The sequence below is a fragment of the Eublepharis macularius genome, chromosome 19 (genome assembly GCF_028583425.1).
Source record: "Eublepharis macularius isolate TG4126 chromosome 19, MPM_Emac_v1.0, whole genome shotgun sequence".
NCBI lineage: Eukaryota > Metazoa > Chordata > Lepidosauria > Squamata > Eublepharidae > Eublepharis > Eublepharis macularius.
The window spans coordinates 14,659,939-14,676,140 of NC_072808.1; the positions used below are offsets into that span (position 1 = coordinate 14,659,939).

The 16,202-nt window shown below is 43.4% G+C and overlaps 1 protein-coding gene across 2 annotated transcripts in view; it reads left to right on the forward strand.

Moving 5' to 3' along the window:
• The window catches only part of UBA1 (ubiquitin like modifier activating enzyme 1), a 45,382-nt gene that overhangs the window by 3,558 nt on the left and 25,622 nt on the right, over positions 1 to 16,202 (forward strand). The window contains exon 1 of one of the 2 annotated variants that reach the window (XM_055003402.1): positions 13,824 to 13,930. The exons of the other annotated variant lie outside the window; for it this stretch is intronic. The gene's annotated coding sequence lies outside the window, so the exon portion shown is untranslated. Of the gene's footprint in view, positions 1 to 13,823; positions 13,931 to 16,202 lie in introns of those variants that run through there. 2 annotated transcript variants of the gene reach the window in all.

Sequence of the window (16,202 nt, forward strand, 5' to 3'; positions counted from 1 at the left end):
GGCTAGGGGTGAGGAGTGCTGCTTGACCTTCGTAGAGCAAAATAAAAGAGGAGAAAATGGTGCCACAAAATTTACTGACAGGCCGTTTTAGGAGGGTGAGGGCGGCGTTAACAGACTGCCCTCTGTTATTCACCTCTCAAACTGGCCTTTTAAGAAAATTAGCTGCGAAGGAAGGCTTCTAGAGTCATTTTCCCAACCCGCCCACATGAATTCTACGGCTGAGGTGGGATTTAAATTTAGCAATCCATGCTAAGTTAAGCTCTAGACTTAAAAAAATCCTTCGGGGGTGAATAGCCAACAATCCAGTTCTCTTCACGTCCTACAAATTTATGATTGTTATAAACTTTTAAAAAAATGAGTCAGAGTTGTTAGCCCAGACCTTAAAGATAAACCTGTTCTTTTAACAGCAGATGGAATTTGTTTGAAGCCAGGGTCCTGGAAAATGTCTCACAAAATCTGTGTTAGTTCACAAGGAAAGAGTCCTTATCAAATTCTGTCAACTTGGTCTTATTTGAGACACTGAAAAACCTTAACAAAGATTTTGCATGCACCGTCTCCTGTGTTAATGAGCAAAAAGGCAAATGCCAAGGATAAATCCCCCCCTTCTTCCCGCTGCAAATATTAATGAGCCCAGATTCTGTTAGAAATTTAGTATGAAGGCTTTTAAAATATATGCTAATTGGCCACTGAGAATGTTAAGATAATAAGCAATACTGTCTCCTGGCCATCTTACCCTGCAATTATTTGCAGAGTTACTCCACTAAAAAAAGTGATTTCAGCTGCCTCAGACTTGAGTGACTGTTTAGGATTTCAGCCTTCTCATAGGTTTACTCTGCTGATTTCTTGTTCGTTGTAGAAACCTTTGACCATCCCTTGTTGGGTGGAAGCAGAATAAGTCAGGTTGAGTATATATTAACTTCTTTTATTTGCTAAAACAGTTCTACTCGTCCTTGCCACTTAATCCAGGCCGCAAAGGTGATTTACAGGGTATATTTAAAAAATCATGAAGCGATTAAAGCAGAGTAATTTTTTAAAAAATCGTCTGATAAAAAGAATTATAAAATAAGAATCAGGAGGCCTGGGTGAGTTTTAAAATGTTTTTAGCAACCTTTGAAAGGGAATCCCTCGACCAACAATCCTTTGATGAGTGATCTCAGCTGGCTTTGTCTTTTTAAACTACTCTTCCCACCTAACATTGCATCTCCCTACACTTGACGAACATGCCCTGAGGCGTCTCTCGTGTAGAGAGACTCTGATTTAAAGCAGGAGGATAGACTACCTGGGTGTACCTTTTTATTTATTTAAAACCTCTCTAAGGCACCTTTCTATCCAACTTAGAGTCCCCAAAGAGGCAAACAATAAAAACATTAAAACAAGCCTCTGGCCATACCGTAAGGCAGTATTGATTGTCGGCTATAGGCTGTTGATCAGCTCCATATAGCACAGCACCCCCTAGTGCCAGACTGGAATATTGGTTTCAACATGGCTGAGGAGAATATTCCAAAGACTGCACCACCACAGAAAAGTCCCTGCTTCTGGTTGCCACTGTATCCCCAATTCGACGGTGGAGGTACCCAAAGCAGGTCTGCAGTACAACAGCTTGAATGAAGCTTGTATGGAAGCAAGCAGTATTTTAGGACTAGATTTTAAGTGTTGTCCTCCGAGGCGGCAGTACCTGGAGACAAGAGCAGGCGTCGGGTTATAGATGGCAGTTTCTGGATGTGTTATGTATAGTAGAATGGCGGACAGAATGTTCCGAACCACTCGGCAGAATCCACTCGAACATTCTCCTGTACAAGTCTCGCTGTTTAAGAGCATTGCCATGCCTGTGTTTTAATTAGTAGGTGCCATTTGCATTTTCTGCCTTGGGTACCAAAACATCTTGAACGTCCCTGGGTGTCCCTTCTCCGATGAATAATTGCTTCCGTTCAGCAAGCCTGACTCCTTTTAGATTACCCTGAGTTTTTTTTTTAAATTTTCCCATTTATTTCACGAGTGTTTGCAATAGAAAGAAAAATAAATATTTCTACATGGAGGTGGATCCTGCCCCCTTTTCAATTGGTGCAAGAGGAAGGACGGGCAAATTTTGACAGACTGTGTAAGGGATTAGCTGTGAAGGATAAGGCTGCAGTGAGGAGGGAGCTGGGCAAAGCTCGCTCTATAGCGCTATCCACAGGCACCATCTTGCAATATTCACAGCATCAAAATAGTTTTTAGAAATTAAAATGGTATATTAAAATAATATCTAGAAGAAAGTTTTTTTAAAAAAAACTTTGTGGATGCCAATATTAAGAATTTATATAGCACGTTCAAAGTATATACATTGTGGGACTGTAATCCTACAGTGCCCCCCAAAAGTAGGTCAATAGTATCCCCATATTGCAGATGGGGGAAGGTAGCTTGCCTGAAGCGACCAAGCAATTTCATGCCAGAACCGAGAGTGGAACCAGAAACGTCCTGATTCTTAGTTCAGTCTCTTAGCAACCGTGCTTGCAGAAAAGAAACTTAGCCTACAGTAGAGAGAAAAACAAAAACCTTGCCAGTCACCACAAAATGCCTGTCCAAATAGAAAGGGCTCAGATGGATCCCAGGAAAAGCTCCAACTCCAGTTGGTGCAAAACGCTGCAGCTCAACTGTTATCAGAAGCGAGCAGGAGCATGAACATCACTCTTGTCCTGCAGTCACTCCATTGGCTGCCCATTAGTTACCATGCTGAGCTCAAGGTATTGGTTATCACTTACAAAACTCTTCACGGGCTTGGCCCGGCATACCTACGGGACTACCTTCCTCCCCACGTTCCTCCACAGCAGCTTCACTTTTCCAAACAGGGTCTCCTCCAGGTACCGCCCTGCACATCGGTGAAATCGACAGCAGCCCGTACACGGACTTTCACTGTGGTGGCCCCCACCCTGTGGAACGGCCTGCCTGAGGAGGTCAGGAGAAGCCCCCACTCTCCTGGCATTCCGCAAACGATGCAAAACCGAATTATTCAAAAAGGCTTTTTACTTAGATAGAAGGGCTGTATTGTAGGGAGGGGATCTCAGATGATCCACTAATGAGTTAGGAACCAGAGACCTCACCGCTATGTTGCATTGGATTCTGACTAATGCTGTGTCTTTGTGAACTTGTATCGATTTACCCTATGGCATTGTTTGTAGAAATGTTCCTGATATCGACTGTACTAATCTCACACTGTGTAATCTGCCTTGAGTCTCAGAGCCAAGCTACAAGTGACGCCTGACACAGGTTGGACACTTGTCAGCTTACCTCAAGTTTTGACGGGAAATGTAGGCATCCTGGTTTTACAGCTTGGCTCTCCATTACAGCTGCGAGACCAGGATGCCTACATTTCCCATCAAAACTTGAGGGAAGCTGACAAGTGTCCAACCTGTGTCAGGTGTCACTTGTAGCTTGGCTCTCAGTGAGAAAGGCAGACTATAAAGGACACGAACAAACAAATAAATAAACATACCTTTAATAAGCTCCAGAACTGGAGAGCACCTTTCAAGAATGCTTATCTCTGGCCCGATTCACGTGTATCAACCTCCTGGCTGAAATGCAAGTATGTGGAGGGCAATCTGTGTTGAAGAGCCATAGGTCCCACTCAGTTCTGACAGTTTGTCATGCTGGCATCGGACTTATTGTGTAAGCAGGAGGGTGGTGGCTTGTGTTGGTGTGACTGAGATGGCTGGTGCCACAGGGGACTCACTTTGCCCAAATGTCTATAAAATCGTGATAGTTCAGTGGCAGAACGCCTCTTGAGTATCAGATGCTGGGGATGGGCAAAAGGGAGGGCCTTCATGCCCTCCACCCCCAAATCCGGTCGTCCACTCTTGAAAACAAAATGTTGGATTAAAGGAACCTTTGCTCCAATCCAGCAGGGCTGTTCTTAAACAGCATTGTATACAAAGCTGCCTCAGCAAGGTTGTGTTTCAAGCAGTCCTGTACCACTGATGTAGATTTTCCTTAAAAAATTAGAACTGGAAAACTTTCTGGAAAATCATCCGATGCTCTAAAATAGAGCTTGATTTGATTTACAGTGTAATCCTAAAATGAGTTCGCCCATTGAAATCAACAGGCTTACACTGGAGTAACTCTTCTTAGGATTGCGCTATTAGCATGTTTCTTTTGGCTTATATTTAGTAAACATTTTTTTAAAAGTAAATCATTTTATGCTCTGGTAGTAACAAGTACTTTAACTGAGATATTTGATTAGAGGAAAAAATGTGATTTAAATGGTATGTCCTTTACAAAGTGTTTTGTTGAAACTCTTTGTCCTAGAAATGATACTTGCAAAAATATGAAGACAGTCTAGCATGCACTTCTTCATTGTTTAAATGTAAGGGTGAGAAAGCACTTGTTCTTTTTTCATTTGGATTATTATATTTATTTCTTGTTTTAGCTCCACCCCATTTTAGAAATCTGCAAAATATATGTATACACTCACAATTCCTGGAGATAATCACTTGAAAATATTAATTACATCTGTGATGTGCCTAATCCAATATTGTCAATGGCTTCCATTAATTGTTGTTTGCATTATGAAACAGTCATTAGAAATAGAAAATTTTCTCTCCCCTCCATTCTGCGCAGTGGGTTACAGCAGCATATGTCATCAATCAATCAATCAGTCAATCAATCTTGGTTGTTGTGGATTTTCCGGGCTGTATAGCCATGGTCTTGGCATTGTAGTTCCTGACGTTTCGCCAGCAGCTGTGACTGGCATCTTTGGTGCTACACCTCTGAAGATGCCAGTCACAGCTGCTGGCGAAACGTCAGGAACTACAATGCGAAGACCACGGCTATACAGCCCGGAAAATCCACAACAACCAACGTTCTCTGGCCATGAAAGCCTTCGACAATAAATCAATCAATCTGTTTATTACAATCAAAGACCAGCATAACACAGAAACAAGAAAGTACACTACCCTAAAATACAATTTAAAAATGTAAAACCCACAAACGATTTAAAATGTGATACCAATATACATTAATAATTAAAAGTTATATACATATAAATAATTCCTAATAAGTAGATATGGAAGCATTATCCTATAAAATTATGCAGTCTAGTTTGTATCTTCCGTTGGCACTGGCTTACTACTAACGTTGCTACTATTCACTGTCTTCAGTTTTATTAAAAAAGACCCAAGATCAAAATTCGGATCGACGTATACAGTAAGATATAACAAGTGCATTAATTCTAAATTTAAGCAAATCTAAGAATTAAGTACAACAATGTATTAAAATGAATAAAATCATTAAAATCTAATTAAAATTTCTAGAAGGAAGTAATAATGTAATGAAGAAGTAATGAATTAGTACAAAATTATTCTGCACTCTGTAAGCTTTTTACGGAAGAGGGCATCTCTGGTCCTTCCCGCAATTCCTCTTCCTCCTGGCATGTTGCTCTGTGATAAATACCTCCCAGTCTCGAGTAGTGAGGCTTAGGGAGAAAGTAACACATCTGCTTTTCAGTGAAATTCATGCTCTGGCAACATGACAGCCATGCTTTTGTGTGATTCAAACAGTATACATGGCCAGCAAGAAAGCAACAGAGGGCCAAGCTACAAGTGACGAATGACACTTGAACAGCAAGTGTATTTCTCCCTGTTCACTTGCCCTCCACTCAATCCACTTGCCGTTCAAGTGTCATTCGTCATGTGTAGCTTGGCCCTCAGTGTGATGTAGTGATTAGACTTGGAGATTCAGGTTCAAACCCCCATTCGGCCGTACGAGCTTGACAAAGTGACCTTTACTTTCAGCCTAACCTACCTTGCAAGGTTCTTGTGAGGATAAAATGGAGGAGACAACTATGTAAACCTCCCTGAGCTCCTTGGAGGAAGTGCGCAGCAAAAAATAGTGTAGATAAATCTCATCATTCTTTTTTGGATCCCTCATACCTTACAAAACCAGACAGGATCTATGCTTTATTTACTTCCATTTCCAGTGAGCTGCTTACAACATTCACCCCTCCTCTAAGCCACTTTGGATCCCCATTGGGAAAGAAAGTGAAGTATAAATAAAGTAAATAAATAATGCGTCACTTCCCTTTGATTTTGTGAGGAAAAACGGGATGAGGGAGCAAGAAAATTATGAGATTTATATCTGTTCCATTTTTTGTCCGACTCTTCCTCTAAGGACCTCAGAGGCACCTTACATAGATTTCCCCTCCTCTATTTTATCTTCACAAGAACCTTGTGAGGTAGGTTAGGCAGAAACTGGCCCGAGGTCAGTTTTTATAGTTGTGAGGGCACTTGAATCCAAGGGCCAAACTACAAGTGACGCCTGATGCAGGTTGGACACTTGTCAGCTTCCCTCAAGTTTTGATGGGAAATGTAGGCTGCTTGGCAGAATGTTGGACAAGTGACAGTTGAAAAGTCCATTGGACAACAGCCAGAGAGCCAAGCTGCAAGACCAGGACGCCTACATTCCCCATCAACACTTGAGGGAAGCAAACAAGTGTCCAACCTGTATCAGGTGTCACTTGTAGCTTGGCCCCCAGTCTCCTTGGTTCTGGAGACTGACCACTGCATGCATGTTAGTGGCTTTCAAATACTTCTACTGGTTCTGATTTTCCTTGTGCAGGCAGACTAAAGTATAAAAAGTGTGTGAATGATAGAGGAATAAGATGTTTGTTACCGAATAACGCATTAGTACTGTTTTTATTTTTGCACTGTCCAGTCTTGGGGACTTTCTAGCAGCTCACAATGAAATTGTGACAAATGGTCTTTCTGGACAAATTGCTTTGTCTTCTTAAGGACTAAAAGGGATGGAAATTGTGTTTTCCGGGCAATGACGACGCTTCTGGAGTTCTCCTTTAGGTGTTAGCTTTAGCTTAAGTTGTATCAGAGAATTCCAAGGAGCTCAGAGGGAACGATGTGCCCCCAGTATCGTCTTTTAATTTTCAAGCAATGCTTTAGGGGGAATCATTCTATTTGTGGCAAAAACTTTCACAGATATTTGACCTCAGATTACTGGAATGCATGCAGAAGATGGAATGTGGATATAAATGTATATTTTAAGAACCAATCAATCAGTCAGTCATCAGTCAATCAATCAATACCTTTATTGGCATAAAAGTAGTGATAATCTACTGTCAGAAATAGACACAAAAGTCTGATAAATAATAAAAAAGAGCATAAAACAATCAATTAAAAAGGTAGTCAGTAATAGGATAAATAGGTGTCCAACCGTTAAGATACAACGATGTGCTTGGTCTTAATTTTGTAAGCTTCTGCTAAAGAATTTGCGACACGTAGTAATTCGAGGATTTTAAGTACGTTGGAGGAAGTGTTAAAGTAGCAGGGTGAAATACAAAGATGAAGTGGATGAGAAAGCTCTGAAAAGCTTAACGGGAAACTCAGTGTAAAGTACAGATTTAGTTTGTTACCAGCCCTAAGTGTCAAACTAAATATGCAGGTTTTAAGAATTGGGTGTGGGTTCCCAAGACCCAACTTGGCTTCCCCACAGCCGTGCCGCAGCTGTGGGGAATGGCTGATAAAAATAAAGGAGAGGCAAATGGCCTCAGAACAAAGAACAAGCGAAAGAAGAGCTCTTGTCTCCCCCCTCAAACTGTTTTACAAAATACTTGCGGGGGGGGGGGCTGTTCCACATGGAATAGTCTGCACAAGTGAAGCCTTAAAAACCTGCACGTTTAGTTTAACGCTTGGATTTATCCCTACACCGGAGGTAGGGAGGGGCCTACCAGGAGTCACAAGGGGGACAATTTTGGACCGCCACCCTCCAGAATCTGTCCTTCCTATTTTCTTCTAAGCCCTTAGAGGTTTGAACAGGCTTTCCAACCCTACCTCCCCTTTTCCATTTAACTGCTGCTCCTGCTATTCTGCCCTTTCTGGAACATTTTTGATCTTCAGGCAATCTGTTTTCCTGTGTATCTGTGGGGAGTCTGGGTGTACCCAGACACCTTGTCTATGGGTGCTGTGGACTTTCAATTTCCGTCATCCTCGCTGTGGCCAACCAGTTTACTATTAAATAAAGAGACAGATGGCGGACTTGTGAGGAATTGCAGATTAGGGTAATCAGGTTATGATTTTTTTTTCTTCCCCCTTTATAAAGTCCGCACATAAATAAGTAGCTGGAAAATATGTAGCTGCTGGATAGGGGCGAGGAGTTTGAATGTACTGTGTGCAGATGTGTGACTGTGGGGGAAGCTCTTATAAACAACCCTCCTGCAAAGTAGGGCTTATAGTGTTTAAAAAAATAAACAGGAGCTTGTGCAAAATATTTAGGAATTGTTTTTTAAAAGAGGAAGGAAGGGATTTCTGAAAGAGAAGAGGGGCTGGAAAGGGATTTGAGAGAGTCTGAGAGGGGAAACGCGCCTCATTCTCTCCTCACTTCAATCTTTGGTGTCTGTTTGTACCTGTGGAAATTTCTTCACGAGGTTGATGGATTTCAATTGTGTCCGATTAAATGTGCCTTCCATGAAGATAGATCAAGATGGGTAGCCGTGTTAGTCTGTCTGTAGCAGTAGAAAAGAGCAAGAGTCCAAGGCAGCTACCCTACCACAAATTTTTAGTCTTGTAGGTGCTACTAGACTCTTGCTCCTTTTTACTGCTGAAGACAGAGAAACATGGCTACCCATCTTGATCTATCTTCAGTCTGTGAACGTGGCTTGCTCAGTCACGTTGGCCAAACCACAGATCTTCTCCTCAGGTGATGCCTCCCGGGTCTGTGGGAAGAAAAGGAGCAGGTTGCCTGCTGTGGAAGGCCTACATGACACCATTTTGGGTTTGAACTGGCAAGATGGCCGGGTGCTGTTGTGGTTCGAGCCGCAATATCGCTAGTTGGCCCCTCAGCAACAAGACTTGAAAGGTGCCTCATTTTTTTCATCACCAGGGATGAAAGGTTGTAAGGTCCAGGGAGGGAGGGAGATAGGAATAGGCCTTGACACTTCTCCATCCCTGCAGTGTATTAGAGGCTGTACAGAAGGGCTGGTTCCTCTCTTTATCTCTCATGCTGACCCGTTTTTAGTGTAGCATGATCACTGTGCAGTCTTTTTTCACTCCACTTCTGGATCCCCGTCTCCCACATGAATATGGAGTCCAGAGAGAAATTACTATTTTACGCTTTCCTGAAGAGACCTTTTCCCCAGTTAAGCATTAATCTCACATCCCATTGTGCTGTTTTTGTAATTCAGAGGGCAAGGCTCTGAATTATTTAAAAGAATACAGGCTGGGAGCCTTTGATGGATCGAGAGTGGGAGAGAGTTTGGAATTCCCCACCCCTAAAAATTTCCTTTCCAGAATAATCTAAATTCTGGAAGCTGCTGTCTCCTCTTCCCCCTTTTTTCTTTTAAATGACACTCTCAGCTGCTCTTAAGATACCCTTCCTTCTTGGGCATAGCCAGTCTTCATCAGGATATACTTAAAGGATTTTTTTGTCCTTTATTTGCAAAGTTGTATTTTTCTTCACAGTTGAGTATTTAAGAACTATTATCTGTATTTTCTTTATAACACTGAAGTATGTTGAAACCAATATTCCAGTCTGGCACTAGGGGGTGCTGTGCTATATGGAGCTGATCAACAGCCTATAGCGGACAATCAATACTGCCTTACGGTATGGCCAGAGGCTTGTTTTAATGTTTTTATTGTTTGCCTCTTTGGGCACTCTAAGTTGGATAGAAAGGTGCCTTAGAGAGGTTTTAAATAAATAAAAAGGTACATACAGGTAGTCTACCCTCCTGCTTTAAATCAGAGTCTCTCTACACGAGAGACGCCTCAGGGCATGATCGTCAAGTGTAGGGAGATGCAATGTTAGGTGGGAAGAGTAGTTTAAGAAGACAGAGCCAGCTGAGATCACTCCTCAGAAGATTTGTTAATTTCATCTTTGCCTCTGGAAGGCCCTGTCAATTTCACCTTTTCAGTCTAAACCTGTGTGGGATGGCAACCAGAGGGCAGTGAGGAATGGAAATGGGCGGGAGCTGCCTTCCAGAGCCGGGCTTAGACCTGGAGAGGTTCTAATGGGCTAAAGCTTCCCTTCTGGCATTTCACAGCCCCTTCACACAGCTCCAGTGTACAGCAAAGCCTTTGCCCTGCTGCCAGCTCTGTCTTTTTAAACTACCCTTCCCAGCTAACATTGCATCTCCCGACACATGTTCTTCACGTGTCAGATGTCTCATGCAGAGAGACTCTCAGAGGCATCTGTTTCTTTTTGCCTTGTAGTTTGCATCTTACCTTTGCCATAAACTTTCTGCGTCTGAATTCTCTGAGAAGCTGCATATGTTTTATTTCGTAGAAATTATTTTATTCCAGCAATGGGTAACACCAAAGAGCTGTGCAAGGAACACACAAAAGTCTGCTTGGTTGTAGTTCTGGCTCTTTTTAATTACAAAAATGAACATATATGGAGGGAGGGGCTGTAGCTCTGGCTCATGAGCAATTCATTGATGCTTTGCATGTGGAAAGCCTGAGTTTGGATTCCTGGTACCTCTTTTTAAAAAACTCCTGAAAGGCTCAAGGTAACATATTTACCCAAATGGAAGACAACCGTGAATGTAAATTGATCCCCTTAAAAAATGTTATACACACACATATTATTACTCTATGTAACTGTAACTCATATGACCCTCTATTTTTCTTAACAACACATGTGGGAGAGGGAAACATACTCTTGGTTTCAGGTAAATAGAGTATTGTTGGGACTGGAGGTTTAGGGCCTCTTGAATCTGATACTGGAAGGAATTATGGCAGAACCAATGACAAGGGTCTAAGAAAATGGGGAACAAAATTCCAAGCGTCCCAGTCACTTTGAGAGCTGGGAACGATACCACTAGGGGTGTGCATCCCGAAAAGATTAGGGTTTCCCGCTTCTTTTACAAATGCTTCTTTTACGAATGCTTCGGAAAGCTTTGATTTGGGATTTCCGAATCTTTACAGATTGGGTCCGATTCGGGTATTTTACCTGAATCGGAAACCCGAAGCGCACAGCCCTAGATACCACTATGAATTGAGCAACTGCTTTATTGAAGGGGAGGGGAAGTATAACCTTGGACCAGTCATTATCTCTGTCTAACCCACTTCATTAGGTTGTTGTGTGGATAACACAGGGGCTGGAGACCATATACATTGTCCTGAGCTCTTTTGGAGGAAGGTAGAGGGTAACTATGAGGAATCAAATGGATAAAAAGCAAAGTATGGTAAACATGGAGAGAATGAATTATTATTGGTTTATTCATGCTCACAATAAGTCATGCGACCTTTTCTTACAGTGGTTTGACTTGGGTATGTTTGGAGAGGCAAACTATTATCTGGGATTGAGGGTGGCTCTTGGCAGCCCTGAGCGTCAGTGCGTGTGAACCAGGTTTGCATATTTTAGATGAGAAAAACTGTTCCTTGCATTGTGTGGGCCTAAGACACCTTCACTCTCATCCTCTTCTTTAAATGTTGCATACGGAAATCTAGATGAGTGAGATAAATACAGATTGGTGGGTTGGAGTGTCGTACTGCCAGGGATATAGGTATGGACTGGCCAAACATTGGATTCCTTCCAGAGGTTCTGCATGGGCTTCTGGGACTGTATCAAGCAAGGTACCTTTGGCCCTGAAGGGCACAGAATCAAAGTCATGCAGTAGGAGCAGGCACAGCCGTACAGTATGAGGATTTGTGGCAGCCTGTTGGAATGTTGGTTTTGGCTGTTACTATACAGCAGTGTTACCGACAGTGCTAGCTGTTGTGGTCTTAGGCAACAGCGATCCGTACCTGTGTGCTGCATTTTCCTTTTGCTCGTGCTTGATTTGCTATCTTGAGCATGGAGTTGAGATAAACCTTGGAGGGCTCCTGCTCTTTTTTGTGCGCGCGGGTGATGAAAATTGGAACGACGTTGTTTGTGCTTTCAAGAACGTGGTGGCTGCTCAACTGTGCAAGGCGAAACGGCTTATCCCAACAAATATATTTTATCTAATTTTATCTGATTGTAGCCAGATACGGGAAAAACTGATGGAGAAAGATGGTTGATGGAGAAACTTTGGGCTCTGGCAGTGAGCTGTCAGTGACTGGGCTCAATGAATAGCATGGGTGTGCCAGATGTTTCACCTGTGATGCACTTAGGTGGGTGGGGATTTGGAGATTTGATCAGTCCTTGAATGAAGGATCTAAGGACAATATATATATATATATATATATATATATATATATATATATTGGTTGGCAGGTGATTCCCACCATGATAGACAGACGGACAGACAGTCAGGGATGTATCCATCTCAAAGATTGAAAGAATATCCTAAATAGGTAATTTTATATGGTTATGGTTTCACTAGCTGTAAACTTCAAGGTTCTATTTACAGTTTTTCTTTCCCTTCTTTTGAATTTAGAGGTTCTTGTTATATCCTGTAGCATTAAATTCCACAGAACATTCGTTTGTTATTGCTAGGCTGATTTTGTTTGGGTAACTTTTTTCTCTCTGTATACCAAACTTTGAATGCTTGCTTTATTGGCCCCAGAGCAGAGTGTTTTGGGAGCTCCATGTGGCTGTTTGACATGCCTTTGATGTGGCTTCTCTGAGCAGTGTCCTCAAGTGATCTTGTGCCCCTGTGTTTCAGGAAAATAGGCAGGGACCTTGCCTGGTGGGGCTTATGGTTGGCAGGTGATTCCCACCATGAGGCAGCCACTGCCACAGGAACAAGTAAGCTGTGAGCGTCACTGTGATGCAGGCCTTATGCCAGGGTTGGAAGTAAAAATGGCTCTTTGGGTTGATGGTGACTGCAAATGTGGCTCTCTCCAAGCTGCACAGTGAGTACCATTGTCCAAAGATGCAAAAATGATAGGGTGTTTTAGTTAAAGTTGGCCACTTTTCTCTTTCCCTGTGTTTTGAGTATCAGTGCCTGTTCATTTAGGAAATGTATGTGGCAGCTCACAAAGTTTTTAAAAAAAACAGATAGTAAGATCAAAAATAAAGCAAACCAATAAAATAAACCATGGGCATAAAAATACTATACAACCAGCCTAAAACCTACAAAAGTCCTCAATCTAGACCATAAAACCAGTTTAAAATGATGCAGTAAAAAAAGTCTCTGCCCTGGGGAGCTTACAGTCTAGTAAACTGTAATAGGAGATGGAATAAAAGGACTGTGATAATTCCTGATTCGAAGTTTGCCGCTGCTGTTGATTAGCCAGATAACCTCAGTCAAGACACATTCTCAGCATGCCCCCTTTTTTCAGCAACACTGAGCTACCTTGCAGGGTTGTTGTGAAGTTTGCCACATGATTTTGCAATGCAGCTGTAAGTAATCACTGCCCATCATGCATTTTTATTAATACTCAGATGATCTGATGTAGAGATGGAACTGTGCTCTGCCTCTCTGTAATCGTTAAATAGAAGAGGGAATTTTGTCAACCAGTATGACCCTGTCTCTTTTGGCTTGGAAGTATTAAAAACGACCCCTGTCATCTTATGCATAAAAACATCTTGAAAGCCGGCAGGAAATAAATCCGCCTTCACTGATGAAACCGCGCCCACTGGAGCCCACGTGATTTCTTCCTCGCGTTCTGTTCCGCCTCTGCCTGAAACTCCAGGGGGCGGGGCCTCGATACTACAGACCCCGCCCTCTAACCGAAACCTAGTCCCGGGGGCGTGGCTTCCTCGCGTCGGGTTTTCCCTCATAAAGGGAGGGAAGGTCCTCGGGTCAGTGGGCGTGGTTGTGGTTCTCTCTTTTTTTTTTTAGCCTATCGGGTCCAGCCTATCTGTGACGGATATGGTTACAGTCCAATGGGGTTAGGCCGGGGGAGGGCTGAGCGACTGGCAGCCCAGAGGGGAGCGGAGCGGCGCTGAGGAGGTTTTTGTTCCGGGCCCGGCCGCCGCCATCTTGTGTCAGTGCGGGACGGAGGAGGAGGAGGAAGCGGCAGGAACAGCGCGGAGCGGTGACTCGGCAGCAGCAGCGGCCGCGGCGGGGCCTGACACAGCCTCATTGGTAACCGTTCAGAGGGCCTTCCCCGACCCCCGTTGCCATAGAAACAGGAGGGCCTACTCGAGGATGCCGGTCGCCATAGAAACCAGCAGGGCCCCCTCCTCTCTAGCGCGGCCCCCGGCCTAACCGTGGCTCCTCGGCCTCCTCCGCCTTATTAGTAATGACACTTCCAGCCCTTCCCTGGCCGCTTTGTCTGCTCCCTGGCTCGGCCTGTCCACGCCGCCCGTGGGAGCGAGTCGCCTCGGGGTTGGCGCAGAGGGAGGAGAGTTGGCCTTTCTTCCCTTTCTCTTCTCCCGTTTGCCTTTTGGTCTCTTTCCTCTAGGCATACCGCCTTTCCCTTTTATCCTTTCCTTGACGCTCTCCAGGTCTGTGACTTCTCTCTCTCCATCCCTCAAGAGTTTTCGAATAGTCCTGTCACCTCGATCCCTTTAAATGCCTGCTGCCATTAGCTGCTATGCAACCCCCCCTTTCGTATTTCTGTCTTTTTCCTCAGGATGGAGGGATTTCAGATAAAAATAAAATGAACAGAATGAAAAGCTCCCCTCTTGGAGAGGGGGGAATTTATCAGTGAACTGGGAGAAAGGCTTTTCGGCTAGGACAGGTGGCACTGAGGGAGGTGGTTTTAGGTGGGTAGCTGTGTGGGTCTGCAAGAGAACAGGATTTGAGTCCAATGGCACCTTAAAGATTTTCAGAGTATGAACTTCCAAGAGTCTCCCTTCATCAGGTACCTTTGACTCCCCAAAGCTCATACCCTGAATATCTTGTTGGTCTCCAAGGTGTCACTGGTCAAATCCTGCTGTGCAGACATGCCATGGGGTGGACATCTTGGAGGAAGGGTCTCTGTCTGTCTCTCTGGGCTGCCTCCTACAGAAAGGGCTCATGTGCCATCTTCTAGATAAGGGGGCTTGGTGCTTTTACAAAAATGTTAAGCCCTATTACAAAGCATAGTTTAGGAGGCAGGCAAAAGAGAAATTGACAGGTTCCTGTGTTTGTATTTCAAAGAAATGTGATTTCGGGTGGGGGCTGGGGAACCACAACTGTTCAATTCTGCTTTAAGACCCATCTAGGGACCAGTCTAGTTGGCTAAGGATGCATTTGATTTGTGTTGCAGTAGGTTTGGAGGCTGCAGCTCTTGCCTAAATGTTTCCTGTCTCTAAAGCATACAGGTTTCTCGAAACCTGACAAGCAACTTCTTTTGCTTAGGTGTCCCAATCCTGTCTGGAAACTGAGACCTGTATAACTTAAGTACTTCAGATCTGAAGAGGGGGGAAAGTCTATGACTAGTCAAATGTTTTAAGCTTTATAAACTTGTGTTCCTTGTGATGTGTTTGTAGGAGCCCGTTTTGGCTAGCAAGAATACAGGAGCGTTTAGTCCCTTGTATGCTTCAGGAAAATAGACTGGGTCTGGTTCAAGCATTTCAACAACAGGCTTCAATTTGTATGAGAAGCATTTAGAATTGCCCTGAAATTTCTTCTGAATTGAATTCATGATTGAATTGGGTGTGTGTGTTATCCTCAGGGATGAAGAATTTTTACAGGTTAGAAGAATTATATTGAGACTTTCAGAACTTCACATCAGTAACCTGCACATCTTTGCAGGATTCCTTGAGAGGATAGGTGTATTCAGCCATTAACACTTTAAAAGAAGAAGCTTGCCTGCCTTTATATATCTATGAATCTTAGAGGAGTTTGCATGTGGGTCTGGCAGTCTGCTGCCTGGAAGAAATTGTGATCTGCCGTGGGCAAGAAGCTAGTAGAAAGCAGTCCTACTTAGTGTAAATATTATTGGCAGCCTCTTGGAATGTGTGCAGGATGATAGCTGCTGGCTGGATGTGGTTTATGGGTGCAATAATTTGAGATTATCAAAATCTGGAGAGGTCATAATACTGTCTTTCTTTATAGTTAAATTAAGAATGGCCCAGGCTAGCCCGATCTTGTCAGCGCTCAGAAGCTAAGCAGGGTTGGCCCTAGTTAGTACTTGGATGGGAGACCAACAAGGAAGTCTAAGGTCGCACTACAGAGGCGGTTCAATGGCAAACCAACTCAGTTCATCTTTTGCCTTGAAAAAATCTATGGGGTCACCATAAATCGATTGTGACTGGATGGTACTTTATACACACACACACACATACACAACTGATCTGACTTTACAGCTTATCATCATGACCCTACTCTTTAGGTTAGGATAAAGTTAAGGTTGTCTATGCCTGTAGGGAGAAAATTGGAAGCCAAGGATCTTATCTTCAGTCTCACCTCTTGAAGAAATGTAGAGCAG